The 21,330-nt window shown below is 40.3% G+C and overlaps 1 protein-coding gene across 15 annotated transcripts in view; it reads right to left on the bottom strand.

The window, feature by feature from the left end:
- RYR2 (ryanodine receptor 2) overlaps positions 1–21,330 on the bottom strand; it is a 753,432-nt gene that overhangs the window by 530,307 nt on the left and 201,795 nt on the right. The window lies entirely within an intron of this gene.

The following is a 21,330-nucleotide window of genomic DNA, read 5'->3' as shown; positions in this document are numbered from 1 at the left end:
TTATTCTGTGTACCTGATATGTCTACAATAAAAATAACTGTATAATGAAAAAAAAAAAAAAACTACTGTCAAAAACACAACCAAAAGAGACCTCTACAGAATCAATCCCCAATGCATTTTTTATTTGCAAAAAGGCAACTGGATGGGGAAGTAGAAGGGAGCCACCTCCATTCAAGGCAATCAGTAGTTTTTTGACTGTACTGACTGATTCCCAGAGGCAACCTGAACAAATAAAAGTAAAATGCAGGATTTTCATATTATCACTATTTTAGTCATCAAAATTAACACGCAATTGTCTGATGCATTTCTAGGATACCATGTATCATCAAGAATAGCAGGCACACATGTCATTTCAAAACTCACATGGGAAAACAGGTCAATAACAGAACTTTCTCAGTTCAAAGTGATGGTAAAAGTCATCTTAGTTCAACCACGTATCAGTTGCTTAATCGTATCTGGAAGGATTCTGAGTTGCTTGAAAATATACAGAAACAGTTTCTTATTTCAGTCCTCAGAAAGCCAAAATGAGTTTCTGATCAATTAATTAAGCAAGGTGAGTGAAGAAACTGTACACGGGAAAAGATGAAAAATAGAATGACTCAATACAGGCAGCAGGAGTGCTGCAGGAATCATGGACTTTAGAAGAAGCAAGATCTGGATTCCCATCCCAGCTCACCATGCACTAGGTTATATGATCTGAGGCAAAGCACTGAATTTCTAAAATAATGAAGGAAATCCAATAAAGCATCTTACAAAATGGCTAGCATACAAAAGGCACCACATGCCCAGTAAGCAAATGGAAAATACAGATTCTAAGTGGCAAGTACCTAAAAAGTCTGACCATTTATGTGTTTTGACATGTCAACCTCAAAGAAACAAAAGAAAACGTGACATAGTAGTGAATGAGCAACATAATCAACGCTTCTAATTAGAGAGAAAAGGGACACACAACATATTCTAGAAGCCCTTTACCAAGGTAGAATGGCAGGGCAGAAGTGATGGAAATCAAGCCTCAAAAGCAGAAAACAAGTGTTTTTTGTTTCGTTCTGTTTTGTTTTCTAACTAAATAATATGCTATATAAATTAGAAAGGTGCCACTCTAATTTGTATTTAAAATCCTTGTCACATTTGAATTTGCCTTTATTTCCTATATGGTAGCAGCAATATCTAATAGCATGGCTTATAGCTCCAGCCACAGGCAAAGCCAAATTTTTTTTAACAATCACCTCCTAACTGGCCTTGCAGGTGCTTACTGATTTTCAGTGAACATTCATTTGTTTTCTTTAAAAAATCATTTCCTACAAAAATAGCATTATTCTCATATGATGTGTACATCTGATTATAAATTCATGTCCAGCACGGCTCTAATAAAAACAATCACGAAGTCCTTTGGAGCTTATACGATCTGCAAGATCAAAGCTATATCGTGTTCCAAATAGGTGGTGTAATAAAGAACAAAAAATTGTGCTGATGTGCTCGATGCCTTATCAAATCACCAGAGGCTTTTACTATTTTGTCTCACTTACCCTAGGGAACTAACTCTAACATGCAAACTACACTCTTGAGTAAGATGAGCCCTTTCGGATGCTGGAGGCTATCTAAATACAATTTAGTACACAGTTGGTTACTAACTGAAGACAGTTTGGGAATGAGAATAAGAGAAGACAGCAAGGCAGGGTGAAAACCAAACCACAGGCGTATGGAACAAGTGGGAGTAACAGAGCTTACTCAGTAAGCCCCAGAAGAAGAGAAGGCACACCATCTTTACCAAAAGTACCGTCAATGCCTGTCCTAGCATTGACTGACTTAGTCCTCACTACACCCTGTGGTGTAACAATGACCCACACATATCTAAAGGAGGTAAATGAGGCATAAAATAACTTGTTACTCTCAGAGGGCTTATCAGACATAGTTCCAGAAATTGATCAGTAAGCCTAATTTATCTGAATTAGATTCAGATAATTCAGTCTGTAGTCCCACACTGCTTCTAGAGATTCAAATGATTTTTACCATGTTTGTTGTCTATAAAAGTGCATCTCAATCCGTAAGGTGCAGCCTATCGCCCATGGATCCTGCTAAGATGCAGATTCTGATTGGGAAGGTCTTGGGTGGGGCCGACTGTACATTTCTAACACGCTCTCCAGTATAACCCACACGCTGAGGATCTAGGGCCCAGAAAAGACACCGATTCTAAGAAAGATGTATCATTTTTTGTTCCTGTAGTTTGGTTGTTTTTTTTGTTTGTTTGTTTTTTGTATTTTTTTTTTTTTTTGAAGGCACAGTCTCACTCTGTTACCCAGGCTGGAGTGCAGTGGCACAATCCCAGCTCACTGCAACCTCCATGTCCTCGGTTCAAGTGATTCTCCTACCTCAGCCTCCTGAGCAGCTGGGACTACAGGAGAGCACTACCATGCCCTGCTCTATTTTTGTATTTTTAGTAGAGACAGAGTCTCACTATGTTGCCCAGGCTGGTCTCACGGTCCCAAGCTCAGGCATCCCACCCACCTCGGCCTCCCAAAGTGCCAGGATTACAGACATGAGCCACTGTGCTCAGCCAGATATGAGTATCTTTTTGGTATGTGATACAGGAAACCTATAGGAGTTTGAAGATAATCATTAACAGTCAAATATCAAAATAAGCCTATGTACTTTGGACAAATCAGAAATTAGAGCTTATATGGAGATGCCCATTAATATGTGAGACATAACAATTATATAAGGGAAAGGAATAAATGTAAATACTATATTAAGCTATCCTATCCAATCTATGAAAGCAACTCACTTATGCAAAGTTTCGCATCAGTCCAGTGCCTTGACGTTGTGTGACAGAGTGCCTGGCAATGAAGGAACATTAAGTTCAGGAGAGCTATGCTCTACCACCTAGGAGAGAGACTATCGCCACAGCTGTCCATCATGGTTCAGCTTTGAATGACACAACCTAATCTGACAGACTCATCAAAGTTTTTGCCAGTTTACCCAGGAGCTGTGTTTATTTTACTTTCCAGTGAGCAAAAGGTTCCTTTTGGACAGGAAGTAAAATATACCAAACGCTTAATAAACCAAACAGCCAATTCACAAGCCACCTGCCAGTTGCCTTTGATTATCCCATCATTCATCTCAAAGCACACTTCCTCTCTAGAATCACTGTGGTCTGAGAGCACGCAGAGTAGGCATCTGAGAGGTTTTGATAAATAGCTTAATGTTTTCTATTTAGTGTTATCCATATGTAATAAATCTGCTAATTTACATATATATGAAGTGTACACGAAGATACTGTGTATATGCACACCTGCTCACATGTATGTGTACACACACACACACACACACACACACACACACACACAATCTAATTTCTTTTCCAAGAATAAAGATCAACACTGCCTAATACTGATGGGATCCAGGGGGTTAACCTGCCTTACAGAACAATAAAGATAGTAATTAAAGTATGTCATCCTGGGTCATAAGGCCTCCTCCGAATTACTCTTTGCTATTCAGCCCCTGAGGTGCAGACTCGTAATTCAGGTCTTGCTTTTGCATTTTGGGTGCATGTGCCAATGTGTTTCTGAGTGCTTGAATGTACATGATGATCATTATTTTTCTTACCTTGACCCATAAAAACTAAAAGCACCCTAAATATTCACCCTTTACTAAGTAAACTTGAAAAAACAAATTTATAAATTTGTTTATAAATTTGATCCTTCTTTATAAAAATTCTGGATGCAATAATAAATAATCAACCATTTACAAGAAACTTCATGAGCAATGAGATAAATGGAAGCACGTACATACGGGTGACATCCACCTTAGAGTCACCAAGTCCTATGGATTCTACTCCATCAATACTTTCCAATCCATCAACTTCTCACCACCCTAGTCCAAGCTACCATCATCTCTCATTTTGACATTTTCAAAATCCACTGAATGGTTCTCCACCCTGCAAACTCCCTTCCAAGGAGCTTTAGCTTGAGGCCACACTGGACTATACTGTGTGCTGGCTTAAAACCCATCAATGGTTTCCAATTGCTCTAAAGATAAAAGCCAAAAATGCTTCAGCCAGCCAGGCACAGTAGCTCACACCAACACTTTGGGAGGTCAAGGCAGGTGGATCACTTGAGATCAGGAGATCAAGATCAGCCTGGCCAAAATGATGAAACCCTGTCTCTACTAAAAATAAAAAACTAGCCAGGTATGGTGGTGTGCACCAGTAGTCCCAGCTACTTAGGAGGCTGAGGCAGGAGAATCTCTTGAACCTGGGAAGCAGAGGTTGCAGAGAGCTAAGACTATACTACTGCACTCCAGCCTGGGCAACTGAGCATCTCAAAACAAACAAACAAACAAAATCCTTCAGTCTACAAGGCCCTGCACTGCATGGTCTGGCACCAGCCCAGTATCTCCAGCCAACCTTCCTTCATCCCTGTGCTCCTACAGGACTTTTGCATGCACCATTAAACCCCTTTCTCTCTTCTCTAGTTAACACTTATCCCATCTTTCAAACCTCAACCCAGGCAGCCTTTCAAAGCTGTTTGAGATTGGACCCACCAGGCTGTTAATTCCTCTGGTTTGTGCTCCCATAACATTTTATTTATTTTTTTGTTTCCTCAATTGTCATTATGCATTCATTTGTGTAATTTTTGTCTGATTATTAAACTGAATCTGTGCCAGGCATGATGGCTCAGGCCTGTAATCCCAGCACTTTGGGAGGCCAAGGTGAGCAGATCACCTGAGTTCAGGAGTTCGAGACCAGCCTGGCCAAAATGGTGAAACAGTATCTCTACCAAAATAAAAATACATACACACACACACACACACACACACACACACACACACACACACACAATTAGCCGGGTGTGGTGGTAGGTGCCTGTAATGCTAGCTACTCAGGAGGCTGAGGCAGGAGAATTGCTTGAACCGAGGAGGTGGAGGTTGCAGTGAGCTGAGATTGTACCACTGCCCCCAGCCTGGGCAACAAGAACACGACTCCATATCAAACAAAATAAAAATGAAAAATAAACTGAGTCTGTTATTTCCTAGAATTATAGCCCCAGTATCTAGCATAATGTTAGGTATATAAAAGGGTCTCAATCAAGAGTAGTTGAATTAATAAGAACAAACAATGCCCAAAATTTGTAATAATACCACTAAATCGCCAATAGCCTTTCACTGAATTGCCCAATTTGGACATTGCCGGTCAAAAACAAAGTTCAACATGAGGTCTTTCTCAGCAATGAAGAAATGTTGCTTTCCCCAAATCATCATACTGAGTATTTGCCAAATGAGAAACTGTAGCTACAATGCAGATATATACAAGCCCTAGCAAAGAAAGTAGGTAAAGCATTCAGGAATGCCTAGGGACCTCCATCTTCAGACAGTACACCAGGTGATCCCAGAACAAGAGAAAGAAAACAGAAAACCTTCAAACAATCAGGAGATGTAGAAAGCAGGAGAAAGCGAAAGCTGAAAGCTGAGGGATAGGAACATCTATGTGCTGGCACAGGGGTGGTGACAGTGGAAGAGGGGGTTATGATGGGGACATGTTGAGGAGTGAATTATGGGAAAGCCTGTGTGCATGCTCGTGTGTGTGTGTGTGTGTGTGTCTGTACATTTAGTAATTCTGAGCAAAGCTAACTTGACCGCTGCTCACAAACCTGTGAGGTCACACACACGGAAAACCACTTCCATGGTCGCCCTATGTAAAATACCAGCCACTATCACCTCTGAGTCCCTTGTCTTATTGTTTCCCCTTATTATCACTGCCTGACACTATATTACATGCTATTTGCTTTTTTAAAAAATGTTCTGAGCCTCCCCTGGTAGAGTGCAAATTCTATAAGGGAAAGGACCTTCTCACATTTACTAATGGTGATCAACAAAGCCTACAAGAATACTGGCTCACAGGAAGCACTCAATCCAAAAATGTCTGTTAGATGAGGGGAGAGATCAATAGATGACCTCTAACTCAGTTCCATCCCAACATGGGGGTGGCATTTAGGGGAGTTTCTGCCTTCCCATTACAACAAATAAGAATCAAAGAAAAGATGCTCCATTCCTTCCGTACAAACATCTTTGAAGCATTCAAGGGTAAGCCGACACATTTTAGTTAGTGTCTCCATGCCACTTTCACACCCATTTCCGAATTGATAATTAATAACAAGGAACAGAGTTCATAAACCATGACAGTGACATTACTTGCAGACAGAAATCACTTCTTTGCCGTTACTTAGACCCAGTCCTGCCCATCTTTCTGGGTTTCATAGCATTAGGAGCTGTGTGAAAGCAGGAACAAGATCTGTTTTATTCACCAGTATATTTCTACTGTGTAACACTGTGCCTGCACACGTAATGTACTCAATGAGTGACGATTTATCACAGTCCACCTTCGGATTATTCATAAATACATGCTGTCATGCTGACAGAGTCTCTCTTTAGAACTGACAAGGTAAGATCTTCTTTAATTTCCAATCAAAGCTGGTATTGTATGATCCCATTAAGTGATTTCATGGTTTCATGCAGCCAGGCAATATGGCAATATTGGAGGAAAATTACCGATCCTATCTATTATAGCTGTGACAAATTTTAATGTATCATAAGCATCCCCAGTGTCAATATAAAACCCAATGCATCACTGGGAAAAAGCAATTCAGTCCCTTCTTTTTCCTCTATTTTAAGTACAATAATGCTCTTTCTGTATATAATCTAAAGAAATGAATCATATATTATACTCCTGAAAACCCAATAAGTAGTCTTAATAACTCAGGTCATTAAAAAAAATTTCTCACACCATGCCAAATATTTTCCCTAAACTCTTACTACTACTGTGTTCCAAGATATTTTTCAGGTTTAGACTTTGTGTAACTGGTCCTCTAAGTTACAGCCTAAGAATTTTTCCATAATTAGCATCAACTCAGGAAGCTCATTAAATATATCTTATCCTGTGGTTATCTCTCCAGCAGGTCAGCTTAAACTCCACGGAAACCAGCGGCCTGACAAAAAGAAATGCTTTAGTGAAAGCCTAAGTTAATTATTATCCGTTGTAGACAACTGTACATAGAAAATGTTCAACAATACATGTTGAACTGAATTTTTTTGTGTTTTTCCTGTAACTTTAAAACTTGGCCGGGCACAGTGGCTCACCCCTGTAATCCCAGTAATTTGGGAGGCCAGGGCAGGTGGATTACTGGAGGTCAGGAGTTCGAGACCAGCCTGGCCAACATGGAGAAACCCCGTCTCTACTAAAAATATAAAAAATTAGCTGGGCATGGTAGCAGATTCCCATAATCCCAGCTACTCAGGAGGCTGAGGCTGGAGCATTACTAGAACCCAGGAGGTGGAAGTTGCAATGAGTAGAGATCGTGTTGTTGCACTCCAGCCCGGGGTGATAAAAGCGAAAATCCATCTCAAAAAAAGGAAAAAAAAAAAACTCTTTAGAACAGAGATCTAACATTTATGGAAGAAAGGCTAGAACTGGAATACTGGATTCTGGCAATTCTGTGATGAGTAAATAAGACATGATTTCCACAATCACTGTCGCTAACTCTGCTGGAACAATACAACATAGAGAACAATTCTCAAACAACAGCAACGGCTTCTTTCAAATAGTCACTTATCATTTAACAGATATTCACTCAGATATAACACATGCTAGGAAATAGGGTAAGAGCTAAATTGGTTGAAGGAACAGATCCCTGAACTTATTAGGCTTACATTCTAGCAAGAGAAAAGAGCGAGTTTTAAAAAATAAACTAAAACTTTGAAAATCTTAGAAGGTGAAAAGTTCTTTTTTTCTTTTTGAGATGCAGTTTCACTCTGTCACCCAGGCTGGAGTGCAGTGGTGTGGTCTCGGCTCACTGCAACCTCCGTCTCTTGGGTTCAAGCTATTCTCCTGCCTCAGCCTCCCAAGTTGCTGAGATTACAGGCATGCACCACTGCGCCCAGCTAATTTTTGTATTTTTAGTATAGACAGGATTTCACCATATTGGTCGGGCTGGTCTTGAACTCCTGATCTCGTGATCCGCCCACCTCAGCCTCCCAAAGTACTGGGATTACAGGCGTGAGCCACCACACCTGACCAGAAGGTGAAAAGTTCTATGGGGAAAACAAGCAAAGAAACAAAAAACAGTATAAGGGGATCAGAGGTGCTATTGGGCTTGGGGAAGTTGAGGTTTTCAACAGAATTGCCAGGGCCTCATTGAGGGAGTACCTTCTGAGCAAAGACTTTAAGGAGGAATGAGAAATTAGCCAGAGGATGACATGGAAGAGGAGCAATCCAGGAAGAGGGAAAGCTGGTGAAAGCCCACTAGGCGGAAGAGCACGGTCTTAGCGTCATCAGGAAATTTGCTGGTAGAGCACAGTAAGCTACAGGGAGGTGGGTGGGACAGGAGGTCACAGGCAATGGGCCCAGACCATGGAAAGCCTTGATGTCAGTGTAAGACCTCTGAATTTTACTGAGGGGAACAGGAGCCACTGGGTGGTGTACTAAATGCAGAGTGCAAAAAGGCAAGGAAGGAGCAGAGTTACCCAAGCAGGGGTCACTGCAACCATTCAGGGAGGGAGATGGTGGCTCAGACCAAAATGGTAATGGTGGACGTAGAGAGAAGTGATCAAATTCTAGATATATATTGCATTTCTCCAGTATCAATTTTGTTGCAAGCACTGTGATACGTGCATACAAGTTGATCTCATTTAGCCCATCATTACTTTTGACTTTTCTGCCATACGGCCAAATAGAATGTTATCCATGCTATTTGTTTTTTCTTAAAGCATATAACAGGGTAAGTTGAGAGAATTCCAAATAAGAAAAGCCAATATTTTTGGACTTTCACTGAGTCTATATTGATTCATATAAAATACAAGCAGGCCTCAGTCTGCATGCTAGTGCAGTACCATAAAAATGACGCAGATGAGCTTTGGGAAAATTAGTATTGTTTATCATTGTTCCATGACCTTTAAGAATTTTTGCCCAAATATTACAAACTCCCTATGATTTATAAATGGACAGAAAATAATTTTTAAATAGTAAAACTAAATGTATTTAGTACACTATAATTTAGAAGACTGGAAACACACAGAATTGAAGTGTTTTATTTCTTATTTTATGTTTTGTAGAGACAGAGTCTCACCATATTGCCCAGGCTGGTGTAGAACTCCTGGGCTTAAGCGATGCCCACTTCAGCCTCCCAAAGTGCTGGGATTACAGGTATGAGCCACAGCACCCCACCCAAGTGTTTAATTTCTTTGTAATTGGGATCTGCCTTCACTGTCCCACAATGTAACTGTCCCGTGGAGTTAGCATCTTGGCTATCCCTAGAAACCGTCACACTCCTCCATTTGGATCAGCTTTGGGAATTTTCTCCTTTGTGTTTTCAACATGGTGAAATGTCTCTGAGAGTTGCTTTAATGTGAAGTTTTTCAGCTGGTGTCATTTACTCCGGAACACCTATATCCTATTAGTCACAACCATTTTCCTTGTACATGTCAAGAAGCTCACTGTCACTAAGTTCCTCTGGCTGTGTATTTATAGGCTGTCAAAGGTCAAGACTGTCATCATGCCATAGGCAGGTCGTCCTTTTAGAACCCCTTTATGTTCCATTGGAATTTCAGTTCCAATGTCATCGCTTTTTGTTTATTTGATGCACTTTCATCTGTGTTGGCCAATTTCCACTTACTCATTTTTTTGTAAATCTTGGATCACTGGAGAACAAGGAGGTAACATCACTACACACTTTGCCTTCTATCCATCATGAACTAAAAACCAATACACAGTAACCGATCGTGCACAGACTGAAAGAAGCGATGTGACTGATCACTGAGTATGATGTACATCTGTTATCTGACAGTGATTCATATTCATAATATGGTGACGCTACAGAAAAATCAAGTCTCCTCAGTCATCGTGTTAATTGCAGTGAAATGACCGCATTTGAACTGCAGTGTAACTATCTAGTCTTCAGTTCCCCACCACCGGATGAACCAAACGTCCTCCAAGGCCCCTTCAGCCCTCACATTTTATAGTTTAGTGAAAAGGGCAAAAGAGGAGAAGATAATTCCTCCCATGAGCAAATTCAAGCAGAGAAATTAACTCTACCTTTCACATGTTTACTGTATGATCCTATCTCTTGCCTTCTATTAAACAGAGAAGCTACAGGATATTTCATTAGCAGGCTTAACTATTTATGCCGTGTATGTGGTTTTATACAAGGTGACAGTAGTCTCTCTCTCTCTCTCTCTCTCTCTCTCTCTCTCTTTTTTTTTTTTTTAAGACGGAGGCTCACTCTGTTGCCCAGGCAGGAGTCAGGAGTGCAGTATCACAATCTCAGCTCACTGCAACCTCCACCTCCCAGGTTCAAGTGATTCTCCTGCTTCAGCCTACGGAGTAGCTGGGATTACAGGTGCCTGCCACCATGTCTGGCTAATTTTTGTAGTTGTAGTGGAGATGGGGTTTCACCATGTTAGCCAGGCAGGTGTTGAACACCTGGCCTCAGATGATCCTCCCGCCTTGGCCTCCCGAAATGCTGGAATTACAAGTGTGAGTCACCTCACCTGGCCTGGTAATATCTTTTTTATCTGAAAAATAATATAGCTACAGAAGTAGTCTTTTGCTGTGTGCTGATGACACTTATGCAAAAGTTTAAATACAAAACGACACGTAAGAGATTATGGCCTGTGAGGCCAGGATTAACAATGTGCCTTGGTAATGTCAACCAAAGGGTACTGGACAGAAACACCCAAAGACCAGACACCATCTAGGTGACGTCAGACCCCTCACTTCATTTCCAGCAGTCAGAGATGGCAGCCGGCCAAGCAGAAGGCAGAAGGCAGAATGTTGCTCTGAATATGTAAACATTTCATCAACGCTTTTCTATTCCCCATTTAGTAGAAATAAACACTTCTATGAGAAAAGAACTTGACTTTTTCATCTTTAATACACTAAATCAGGAAATCCATCAGTGCTGAGCAAGTACACTGCACCAATAAACTCTAAGTTAACTCCTTAGCATTCTGTAACAGTATGATTGCTGTTGACCAACTGATGCCATCTCACTCTGCACTGTCCCCACAGACCATCAGCAATCTTTAGTGACCTGGACTTTCAGCTTCCTGCCATCTAAGACTTAGCAAAAATAAAAACTTGAGACATCTTCAGAGAAAGTATTGCATGTTTTTCTTAAATGTCACAGAAACATTATGTTCCAAGAGGAACATAAAAGAAGTTATAGATAAGCCTTTATTTTATGAATAGCCACCCATAATGATCACATTTTAACAGGTCTATTATCTTCCTTGGAATTTAACCTGTCTACAAGATAAATCTTTCTTTACCCTAAATTTTGCCACCCCCCCATAGTTCCTCATCTTGATAAGAGGCACTGTCAGGCCAACAGTAATAGACGCCAGACACCTGGGCAGCATCCTGATGACTTCCTCCTCCTGATTGCTTGTAGTCCTGTCACCTGCCCTGACATCACCCCAGCCATAGTGGAAGTCACCTTTTCACAGTCCATCAGATATAAATGATCTATTTCCTTCTCTATCTACAACACCTTCTCACATCATTCCCCATTCTGCTTGCTACAATCCAGCCACGCATACCTCTGTTTTGTTCCTCGGATGTGCAAAAACCTTTCCTTTGCCTTTTTAGTTTTTTTATTTGTATTTGTATTTTTTTTTAGATGGAGTCTCACTTTTGTCGCCTAGGCTGGAGTACAATGGCCCAATCTCGGCTCACTGCAACCTCGGTCTCTGGGTTCAAGCGATTATCCTACGTCAGCCTCCCGAGTAGCTGGGATTACAGGTGCCCACCACACCCCCCAGCTAATTTTTTGGGTTTTTTTGTATTTTTAGTAGAGACAGGGTTTCACCATGTTGGCCACTGGTCTCAAACTCTTCACCTCAGGTGATCCACCTGCCTCAGCCTCCCAAAGTGCGGGGACTACAGATGTGAGCCACCGCACCCAGCCACAAAGCCCTTTGCTTGTTCTTTCTCCAGATCTTTGCAAAACCTGCTCTGTCCCATTTTTAGGGTCTTACCTTATTAGTCCTTTCCTTTCCTTCCCACTCTATCTCTCCAGCTCCTTCATAACATACATCACTCTGTAACTGATTCGTTTACTCAACTGTTTCCTTGCTCACTGTCTTCTGCAACAGCTGTGCACGCTGCGTGAAGAAAAAGACTCTGCTGGCCTTGTTCATACTACCTCCCTGGTATGCAGCACATAGCAGTTTTTCAATCCTCTATGTGAAGAATAAGGAATGGATGATACTTTCTATACCTTTAAAAGGGAAAGGAGCTGCCATTGAGTACATTCTAGAACTACTTCCTTCCTAGGTATATCATTAAGCATCTATTCCCAGGTACTACCCACTGTCTCAATGAAACAGCAAAGGGAGGTTCATGATAGTCTTATTTATCAACTTATAGCTGTCACTTAGCACATCATCTGGCACAGAAGGGACAGTCAGTGGCTAAGACATGAAGAGCTCTATGAGTTAAGTATTATTACTGTTATTATGGTTACTCTACAAATGAGCAAAAAGAGCCATTGTAAGAGTAAGCCATTTGCCCATGGACATGCAGGTGGTCAAATGAGACTTAAGTTTGGGCCCACACAACTCCGAAATCTATGCTCCTAGCCTCAAGGCTATATTGTTTCCTACAGTAACATCAAACCACTACACTAAAAGACAAAGTACAGTCCTGTGATTGCCCAGATATCTTTAGATAGTGGGCTACAGCTAACGTCAATAGCCTATAGACCTATCGTATTCACACTGAATAGTGTCAATGACAACAAAACCACATCAAAAACAAATTTACAGAAAATTCCAAGCAAGTTGGTTTGAATGGAGGAGTGAGATGCAATGGTGAGGTGAGAAAAAGAAGGTTGAATATATTATGAATAGGTCATTAACATTTGGTCAGTAATTAAAAATTAGACTAAGAAGAGTAGTCTAAAGTAAGGCTACTCAAATTTTTAGTAAAAGAGAGAAAAGCAGCCGGAAAGAGGGAGATCAACACAGAAGAGGGGAAAGTGACCGTTTCACTTTTTATTTTAGAGATGGAGAAACACTAGAGGTAAGCCTACTTTTTTGGGCTACTGTAGGAAGAATGAATGTATTAACATCTGCCATATCCTTTGGAATTAATTCAAGTACTTGATAAAACAATTTTTTTGGCTTAGAAGTCAGAAGAGTAACTTCCTCTTCAATTACTGCTTTCACAAGTTTCCATGTTACCCTAAAATCGAGGAAACAGGATCATTAAAAGGAGCTGCAGAGAGCCAAGGGAGGTAGGGTAGTCAAGGGCACAGCTGGCCCCAGATGCAGGCGAGAGGTGGTAACTTTGTAGGAAGCTTTGAAATAGTAATCTACTGATGAAAATTTGGTTTGCTTTCTATAGCCAACATACACAGGTGTATTAGTCTGTTCTCACACTTCCAGTACCAACTTACCATATTAGTCTGTTATCACACTGCTGATAAAAGACATACAAGAGGCCGAGTAATTTATTAAAAAAAGAGGTTTAACTGACTCACAGTTTCACACAGCTGAGGAAGCCTCACAATTGTGGCAGAAAGTGAAAGGCATGTCTTACATGGTGGCAGACAAGAGAGAAGCGCCAGGCAAAATGGGTTTCCCCTTGTAAACTCATCAGATCTTGGGAGATTTCTTCACTACTACCATAATAGTATGGGGAAACCATCCTGATGATTCAATTATCTCCCACTTCAGTCCCTCCCACAACACGTGGGAATTATGGGAGATATAATTCAAGATGAGATTTGGGGGGCAGGGGACACAGCCAGACCACATCAACATGCAATTCTAAAGACTGTCAGGGAATAAACTCCAAACCACCTGACTGACTGCTCCCTCTATCATACTCCTGTGTACCACTTGGCAGGCCACAGAATATTAGAGCCACGAAATTACTAAAGGAAAGCTAAACTTACACACACACACGCTGGTATAGTAAGCAGTGTAAGTAGAACCATAAACAGCGTAAGTAGAACCACACACAAATGGTTTGTGGACGCAGATCCACTCCTGCAATCAATCCAGTGCCAATCACAGAAGAACTGATGGAGTCAAGGTCAATGTGTCCATATGATCACATGAAAATCCATTTCAGTAAGGTACATCCCATCTATTCTCTGGTGAAATCTGATTTAAAATGTGTGAAAAAAGTGGAAACTGTCCTTATGGATATCATGTAATACAATTAGATGTAATGACGGAAAACTATACTTCTTGATAAATGCTAAGCAAATAAAGATTCCCAGAAACCAGGAGGCAAAGGAAATTTTTTTGTTCCTATGTCATAATCCCCTAAACTAAGTGAGGTCCTGAAATATTTTAACTTTTAGAAAAAGATTAAAAGAATTGAAGAGCCTCAAATGGCTTGGATAATAGTTGTCATCTACATGGAATCATACCAATGGAAGCAGCTATAAGAATTAAGCATTTGACAATTATCCTAAGAAAGTTGGCATATGAGTAAAAACATCAGATCCAGATCTAAAAAGACTGGACATATTTCAGACGTTCAAACTCAGTGTCTGCTTCATGTGGGAGGAGATTAACATTGACAGATATATTCACCAAACATCAACAAAAATGCACCTGTTTCTCTTTTCCATTTAAAAAACAGCATGAATAAAATCTATGCCTATGTGCCCAGTTCTGAATGATCTGAATTTCTCAGTTGGCATTGAAGATTCCTTATTTATCAAGAATCTGGTTAAAATTCATCATAATGTGTGTGATGATGATAAGAAAGTTTTCCTGAGTCTCTAACACCTACAAATAGAATAGGCCCAAAGAAATGGCTATTAAAGAAAATGAGTGTTCCCATTAGCACGTAAAGAATTAAAATCAAACATAGACACATGCAGGATTTAGCACTCCATGGCATCTCCTTGTCACCTAGTTAATCCATAAGCACGAAGTATTCAGAGATGAAAGCCAGTGCCAGGCACGCTGGCCCCTTAGGATCAGCCTGGTAATCACAGCAGAGAGCACTGTCTATTCCACATACTGTGAGATATATGTGTCAATGAAACATCAACTGTATTTATTCATACTACTCCGAAATATTTAGTATCTAAGCAAAGCAGATGAGACCCACGTGTAAGTATAAATATATGTACAGAGTATACATAATATGTTGGTGTCCGTTCTTGCGTATTTTAGAATGTTAAAAACCATCCTCCTCTAAAAAATGAGACCACAATAAACAAATGGTGGACATTCTCAAAGACCCATACCAGACTCAGATTGCACATACCATGTTAAAATTCTGAAAAGAAAACCACTGTGTACAATTATCCCACATTAAGGAAGGATGCTGAAAAAATCACATTTCAAAGAGAGATACCGAAAAGACTGGTTTATTGCATACATTCCAAATATTGCACAAGAAAAGATGGAGAAGTAATTTTGAAGCAATTTTCAACATCTAAATCTCTCCATGCAAAATCTATTATTTTAAGAAAAGGTGATTTTGAAGACGTGGTCCTTTCTTATATTCCACAACACAATGACCTTCAGCAAGTGTACTTTTCTTGTATTTCACAAACAGAGGACAAATTCTCAAGACAAAGTAAAAATAAAAAAATTAAAAAAAAAATAACAGTAATCTGGACAGCTAGTATACCGCCATAGGAGAATAAACACCAATGAGTTTTCAGCAAAAATATGGAGGATGGTACAGTATTCACAGAATTACTTTTAATCTTGTCTCTGAGATATGTTTTGACATGTATGTCCCCAGTTTCATGTTTATAGAACGGTTTCATAGCTCTGTATATATGGATATAATATTTATCAATTCATAGATGTGCTTTTGAAAAACACAGTGAAATATAAGTTTGCAAAATCAGCCTCCAATTTATTCCTGTAATTGGCCAATCTATTAAATTATCTTCTTTTTCAGGCTAATTATAAACCTAATTCTTTAATTAACATGTAGATTATCATCTGGTGTACCAGGCACCACAACTTCCATATTTTTATAGACTTTCTGCAAATTTGCAGTCAGTAAATATTTCAGCTGAAGGCTTTTCTCTAGCCTGAAAATGAATCAATGAACCAGCAAACTATATCTGAGCAATAAACTATTCCTGATAAGAGTCTGGTTGTACAATGGCATAGGAGAAAGCAAGTACAAGCAAAATAGCAAATTTCAGTTCAATTGCTGTTTTCATTCAGTTTCCACAGGTACTATAAAGACAAACCAAAAGTGAGCTTGGACAGGAAGCAAACTCATGATACAAGTTTTAGGACTAGGTTTTAAAAAGCTTGGTGTTGAACTTACAAATGCGAGCCTCTGCAAGTTTACAAGGGGTGAAATATAATGGGTGGAAAACATAAAAGTTGCTCAGCTAAAGTGAGACACACAAAGTATCTGTGCTGCAGAAATCTTGTGGTTGTACAAAAACAGCCTACTGAAGCCAAATCAGAACCAGGTTCTGTTTCCAGCATGAGCGGTGGGGTCTAGTGGCATGACCTCAGGTAACTCACCTGTCACTTCATTCTCAGTGATGTCATCGATTAGGCAGAAATAATAAGTCATATAATAATAATTTGTAATAACTTATCCACTGTATACTCACTATTTCATTTTTTTTTTTTTAAGACAGAGTCTTGCTCTGTCACCCAGGCTGGAGTGCAATGGCGCAATCTTGGCTCACTGCAACCTCCCTCTCCAAGTGCAAGTGATTCTTCTGCCTCACCCTCCCAAGTATCTGGGATTACAGGCATGTGTCACCAGGCCCGGTTAATTCTTGTATTTTTAGTAGAGATGGGGTTTCACCATGTTGGCCAGGCTGGTCTCAAACTCCTGACCTCAAGGTATCCACTCACCTCAGCCTCCCAAAGTGCTGGGATTACAGGCATGAGCCACTGTGCCTAGCCATTATTTTATAATTTATACAAATATATAACATGGATTAAGTGAAAAGAGATTTGCTTTCGTAATAGATCCACCCAGGGTTTGAATCCCAGCTCTCTAGCTTTCCTTTTACTGGTCACAGGGATTGCAATTGTTTTCCTCTCTGAAACCTCCACCTTAGAGGATTGTCACAAGGGATTAATCAAAATATAATTTTAATGAAGTACCCAGGAAACAATTACCAGAATGTAAAAGACTATGAATACCTGTTACTTCCTCATTTCTATTTTTGTAAAAATTAAATTCATTCAACACGTAAGATTGTGCACGAGACAGAACGAGTTCTTGCACCCACGGAGCTTACACCTGGGAAGAGACTGATAATAAGTAAATGACTACTTACAAAACGTAATGTCAGCTCCTGATAAAAGCCAAGAATTCTAAAGGACAGGGCTGAAGGATCAAGGGGGCTGTATCATAAGGTGGTCGGAAATGACCTCTCTGATGAGGGGACACTGAGCCAAGAACTGCGAAAAGCTGGGAGTGAGCCTGTGGAATATTCCAGGTAGGAAAGAAGAGCCAACACAAAGGTTCTGTAGTAGGAAATGTCTCAGGCAGCTCCAGGAAGAACAAGAGGGCTGGTGGACTGAATAGGAGGAAACGAGGGCAGAGACCTGGCAGGGTAGATCCAGAGGGCCATGTAGGCCTGAGAAGGGCTTTGGAGTTTAGTCCAAGTACTTTGGTAGCCACGGGGAGTTACAAGCAGAGGAATGACATGGCTCATTTCCACTCTAAAAGCACCACTCAGGCTGCCAGGCTAGGAGCAAGAGAGGTTGTTACTGTAGCCAAGCAAAAGATGATGGTGGCTTCTATTAGGATGTAACGTGTGGAAGTGCTGGGAAAAGGTCAGAATCCAGATATGTTTTCTTTGAAAGCGGAATTGACGGGATTTGCTGATGTGGGATTAACAGTAGGAGAAAGAATGATTAGAAGGGGGTTTAGGGCTGAACAACTGGGTAAATGGTGGTACCATAAGTCCTGAAATGAGGAATACTGAGGGAAGGGCAGTTAGTTAGTGATAGGGGAGGAGAATGTGAAGCCAACTTCAGATGAGTTAGGTTTGTGATGATGTGCTTCCAAAGTGAGATGTCAAGTTGGCAGCTGGGTATGTAAATCTAAAATTCAAGAAAAATGCCAGGGCTTAAGATAAATATTTGGGAATCATCCCTATGAAGAATATTCGTAAAGACATGATACCAGCCAAAATCACTAAGGGAATGAATTGGTAACTAAAGACAAGATGAAGTAAAAGTGAACCCTGGTGCATACCAACGTTACGAGGTTGCGAACAGGGGAGGAATTCGGTAAAGGCTAATTATAAAGAATGACTTCTAAGGTAGGAAGAAAATCAGGGGCCAAGAAATCTAAACAGATTGCAAAGAGAAAAAAATTAAAAAGTCAAACAGGCAGAACTCTACCCAGAAGTTGAGTGAAAAGTCAGCTTAGGACTGCCATTAAATCCGGCAACGTGGCTTTCATTGGTGGTCTGGTCAAGGGCCATTTCAGTGGAGCTGTGGGAAACAGATCCAGAATGAATGAGAAGAGAAGCCGATACAGACAACTCCAGACAACTCTTTACTTGTTTTACAAAGGTGAGCAAAGAAATGGTACAGTAGCTGGAGATGATATGGAGTCAAGAAAGGAAATATCTGGGGGTTTCTGTGATATTTCAGGCACTATTTTGGGCACTATAGAAAGAAAAGACCAAAACAGACAAAACTCCTGTCTTTATAGAAATAAAATAGGGAGGCCGGGCGCGGTGGCTCAAGCCTGTAATCCCAGCGCTTTGGGAGGCCGAGGTGGGTGGATCACAAGGTCGAGAGATAGAGACCATCCTGGTCAACATGGTGAAACCCCGTCTCTACTAAAAATACAAAAAATTAGCTGGGCATGGTGGTGCGTGCCTGTAATCCCAGCTACTCAGGAGGCTGAGGCAGGAGAATTGCCTGAACCCAGGAGGCGGAGGTTGCGGTGAGCCGAGATTGTGCCATTGCACTCCAGCCTGGGTAACAAGAGCGAAACTCCGTCTCAAAAAAAAAAAAAAAAAAGAAAAGAAATAAAATAGGAAGAGAAAATGTATCTATATGCACACACACACACACACACACACACACACACACACCTGTTGGGGAATGGATATAAACAAAGTAGGATAGGACAGAGAAATAATGAGAGTTGATATTTTAAATGGGCTATACAGAGAAGACCCCTCTGCTAACATAACCTGAATTTGTGAGAGAGAAAATCATAGGCCAGATAGGAGAAAGTTCCAAGAACAGTATTCTTAATACAATTGAGGGACAGTAAGGGGATATGATCACGTGTTTACAAGCTGATGGGAATAATCCTGAAAAGATCAAGTAGTGATTTGGGCAAGAGATGGGATAGGTGTATCTCCACCTGGGATCAAAGCACAGGTGAGGTGGTGGCCTCAGAAGGCAGCAAAGGTAAAGTTGCTGGGAGTTTGGCTAATTTAGGCGTGGAAGGATGTGTAAGTTCTCTTCCAACTGCTTCTGTTTTCTCAGTGAAATCAGCTGAGAATGGGAAGGGGAGAGGGGCTTTGAGGAAGAGACAGGGAAACAGAGGACTGCCAGGACCCACTTGAGATCAAACACATAGACAAGACTTAAACATTGGATGATATCCCTGTAAATGAGAGACTATCTTTAAGCTCTAAAATACCAAGAAAATACATCGTATTAACATAGAAAATGGAAGAAGAATGGCTGAGAAAATAAAATGCATTACTAGCAGAACAAGTTGGACATGCTGAGTTAAGTATTCTAAAAATGTCGGCAACAAGGCCCTTCAAAGTACTTAGAGACCACTCCGAGGGACCCAGTAGATAAGTGATCATGATAGTCCTGTGTCTAATACAGGTCTAAGACAAAAAAGATCAAAATGCCAGCACAGTGCATGGAAGGTAAGAGCCACGCTGGGAGTGGAGCAATGATCTTTCTGCTGTGCCTGTCTCTCCAGCTGTTAAATGTAACAAAGACCTATAGAGCTATTCTCAATCTGCCATTCAGTTTCCCTTCACTCAGATTAGTCCATCCTATTCGCTGAGGCATATTAGGAAAGATCATTCTAGTCACCTAAAAAATGCATTTCTACAGGGTCGAAGTGTAAACTACTCTGTAAATCATAGAGCAGACTGATGGATTTCCTCACTGGGACCACGTTTCACAACCCTCATCACATTGCTTGCTTCTGGCTCCCTCTTTCTTAGACTGTACTCTGCAGGGACGAGGCTCATGTCTCCTTGCTGCACCTGTATCTATCATCATCCCTGGAATAGAACAGTTGTTCAAAGAATGTTTGGTGATTAAATGAGCAAGTGAAAAGCAGCTAATTTAAAATTAAACCAATAAAACTCTAGCCAAAGCACAAAAATAAAGGAAGCAACTAACAAGATTTCTTAGGGTCTGATATTTGGAGGCCAACGCTAGAGTGGAAACAACTCTGAACTAGGAGTCAAAACACTTGACTCAAAAATACCAAATCTCTCTTTCTAGCTGGTCAACCTTGAAATAATGCACTTTGATGAGATTCAATTATCTCATTCATTAATAAAAAATCTACACTTACTCCTTAACCATATCACATAGTTACTTATAAAAATCAAATTAAGTAAAACATATGAAAGCCCTTTGTAAACCATGAAGTACCATAAAATAGTTACTAATACTAACATCCATGTCCCAGCTACTTGGAGTAGCACCAGAGGTCATGAATAAGGTCATATGCAATTTTAGCAGAATCAGAAACCAGTATTGCTGAGATCTGATCACCCACCAGCACCCTGTACTGGGTCAGTATGACCCATGTAAGGCAGTCAGCAGTGTTAAGCAAGACAAATCTTGAAGGAAAAGGTAAAATGGCATTTACTATGAATAATACAAAAACTACCTTTGGTTTGGATGAAAAGATTTTGAAAAATTTTTCCAGAACCTTCCAAAAGTTCTCATCAAAATTTCGCCTAGGTGAAAACTAGTTATTTAAACTCAACTGGTATCTGATACCCAAAGATGCTCAATCTAAAGACTTAAAAAATTGTCTAAGAGTACATTCATTCAATATCTAGTCATCTTTGTATGTCTTTCAAAAATCCAAACTAGATTTTAAAAAAATCTCTCGGTATTAAGATACTATCACAACTCTATTTTCCTAAGTCGCTTCATCATAAAAACTGGGTTCCTTCCTTCATTGTTTTACATGCCTCAATGCAGCTTATACCAGGTTATATTAAAACATCATTTTCTAAGAAGGAAACAATGTGAAATCGACATTACCAGCAAAAACTAAATTTCATATGAATAAAGAAAGAAGAAATTTCCATCCTGAGAATCTCTGGGTGATGACTGATGAGAGGAAATAAAAACCAA

The sequence above is a fragment of the Saimiri boliviensis genome, chromosome 14 (genome assembly GCF_048565385.1).
Source record: "Saimiri boliviensis isolate mSaiBol1 chromosome 14, mSaiBol1.pri, whole genome shotgun sequence".
In the NCBI taxonomy this organism is placed as follows: domain Eukaryota; kingdom Metazoa; phylum Chordata; class Mammalia; order Primates; family Cebidae; genus Saimiri; species Saimiri boliviensis.
Note: the sequence above shows the minus strand (reverse complement) of the source record. Positions and strands in the feature narration are given on the sequence as shown.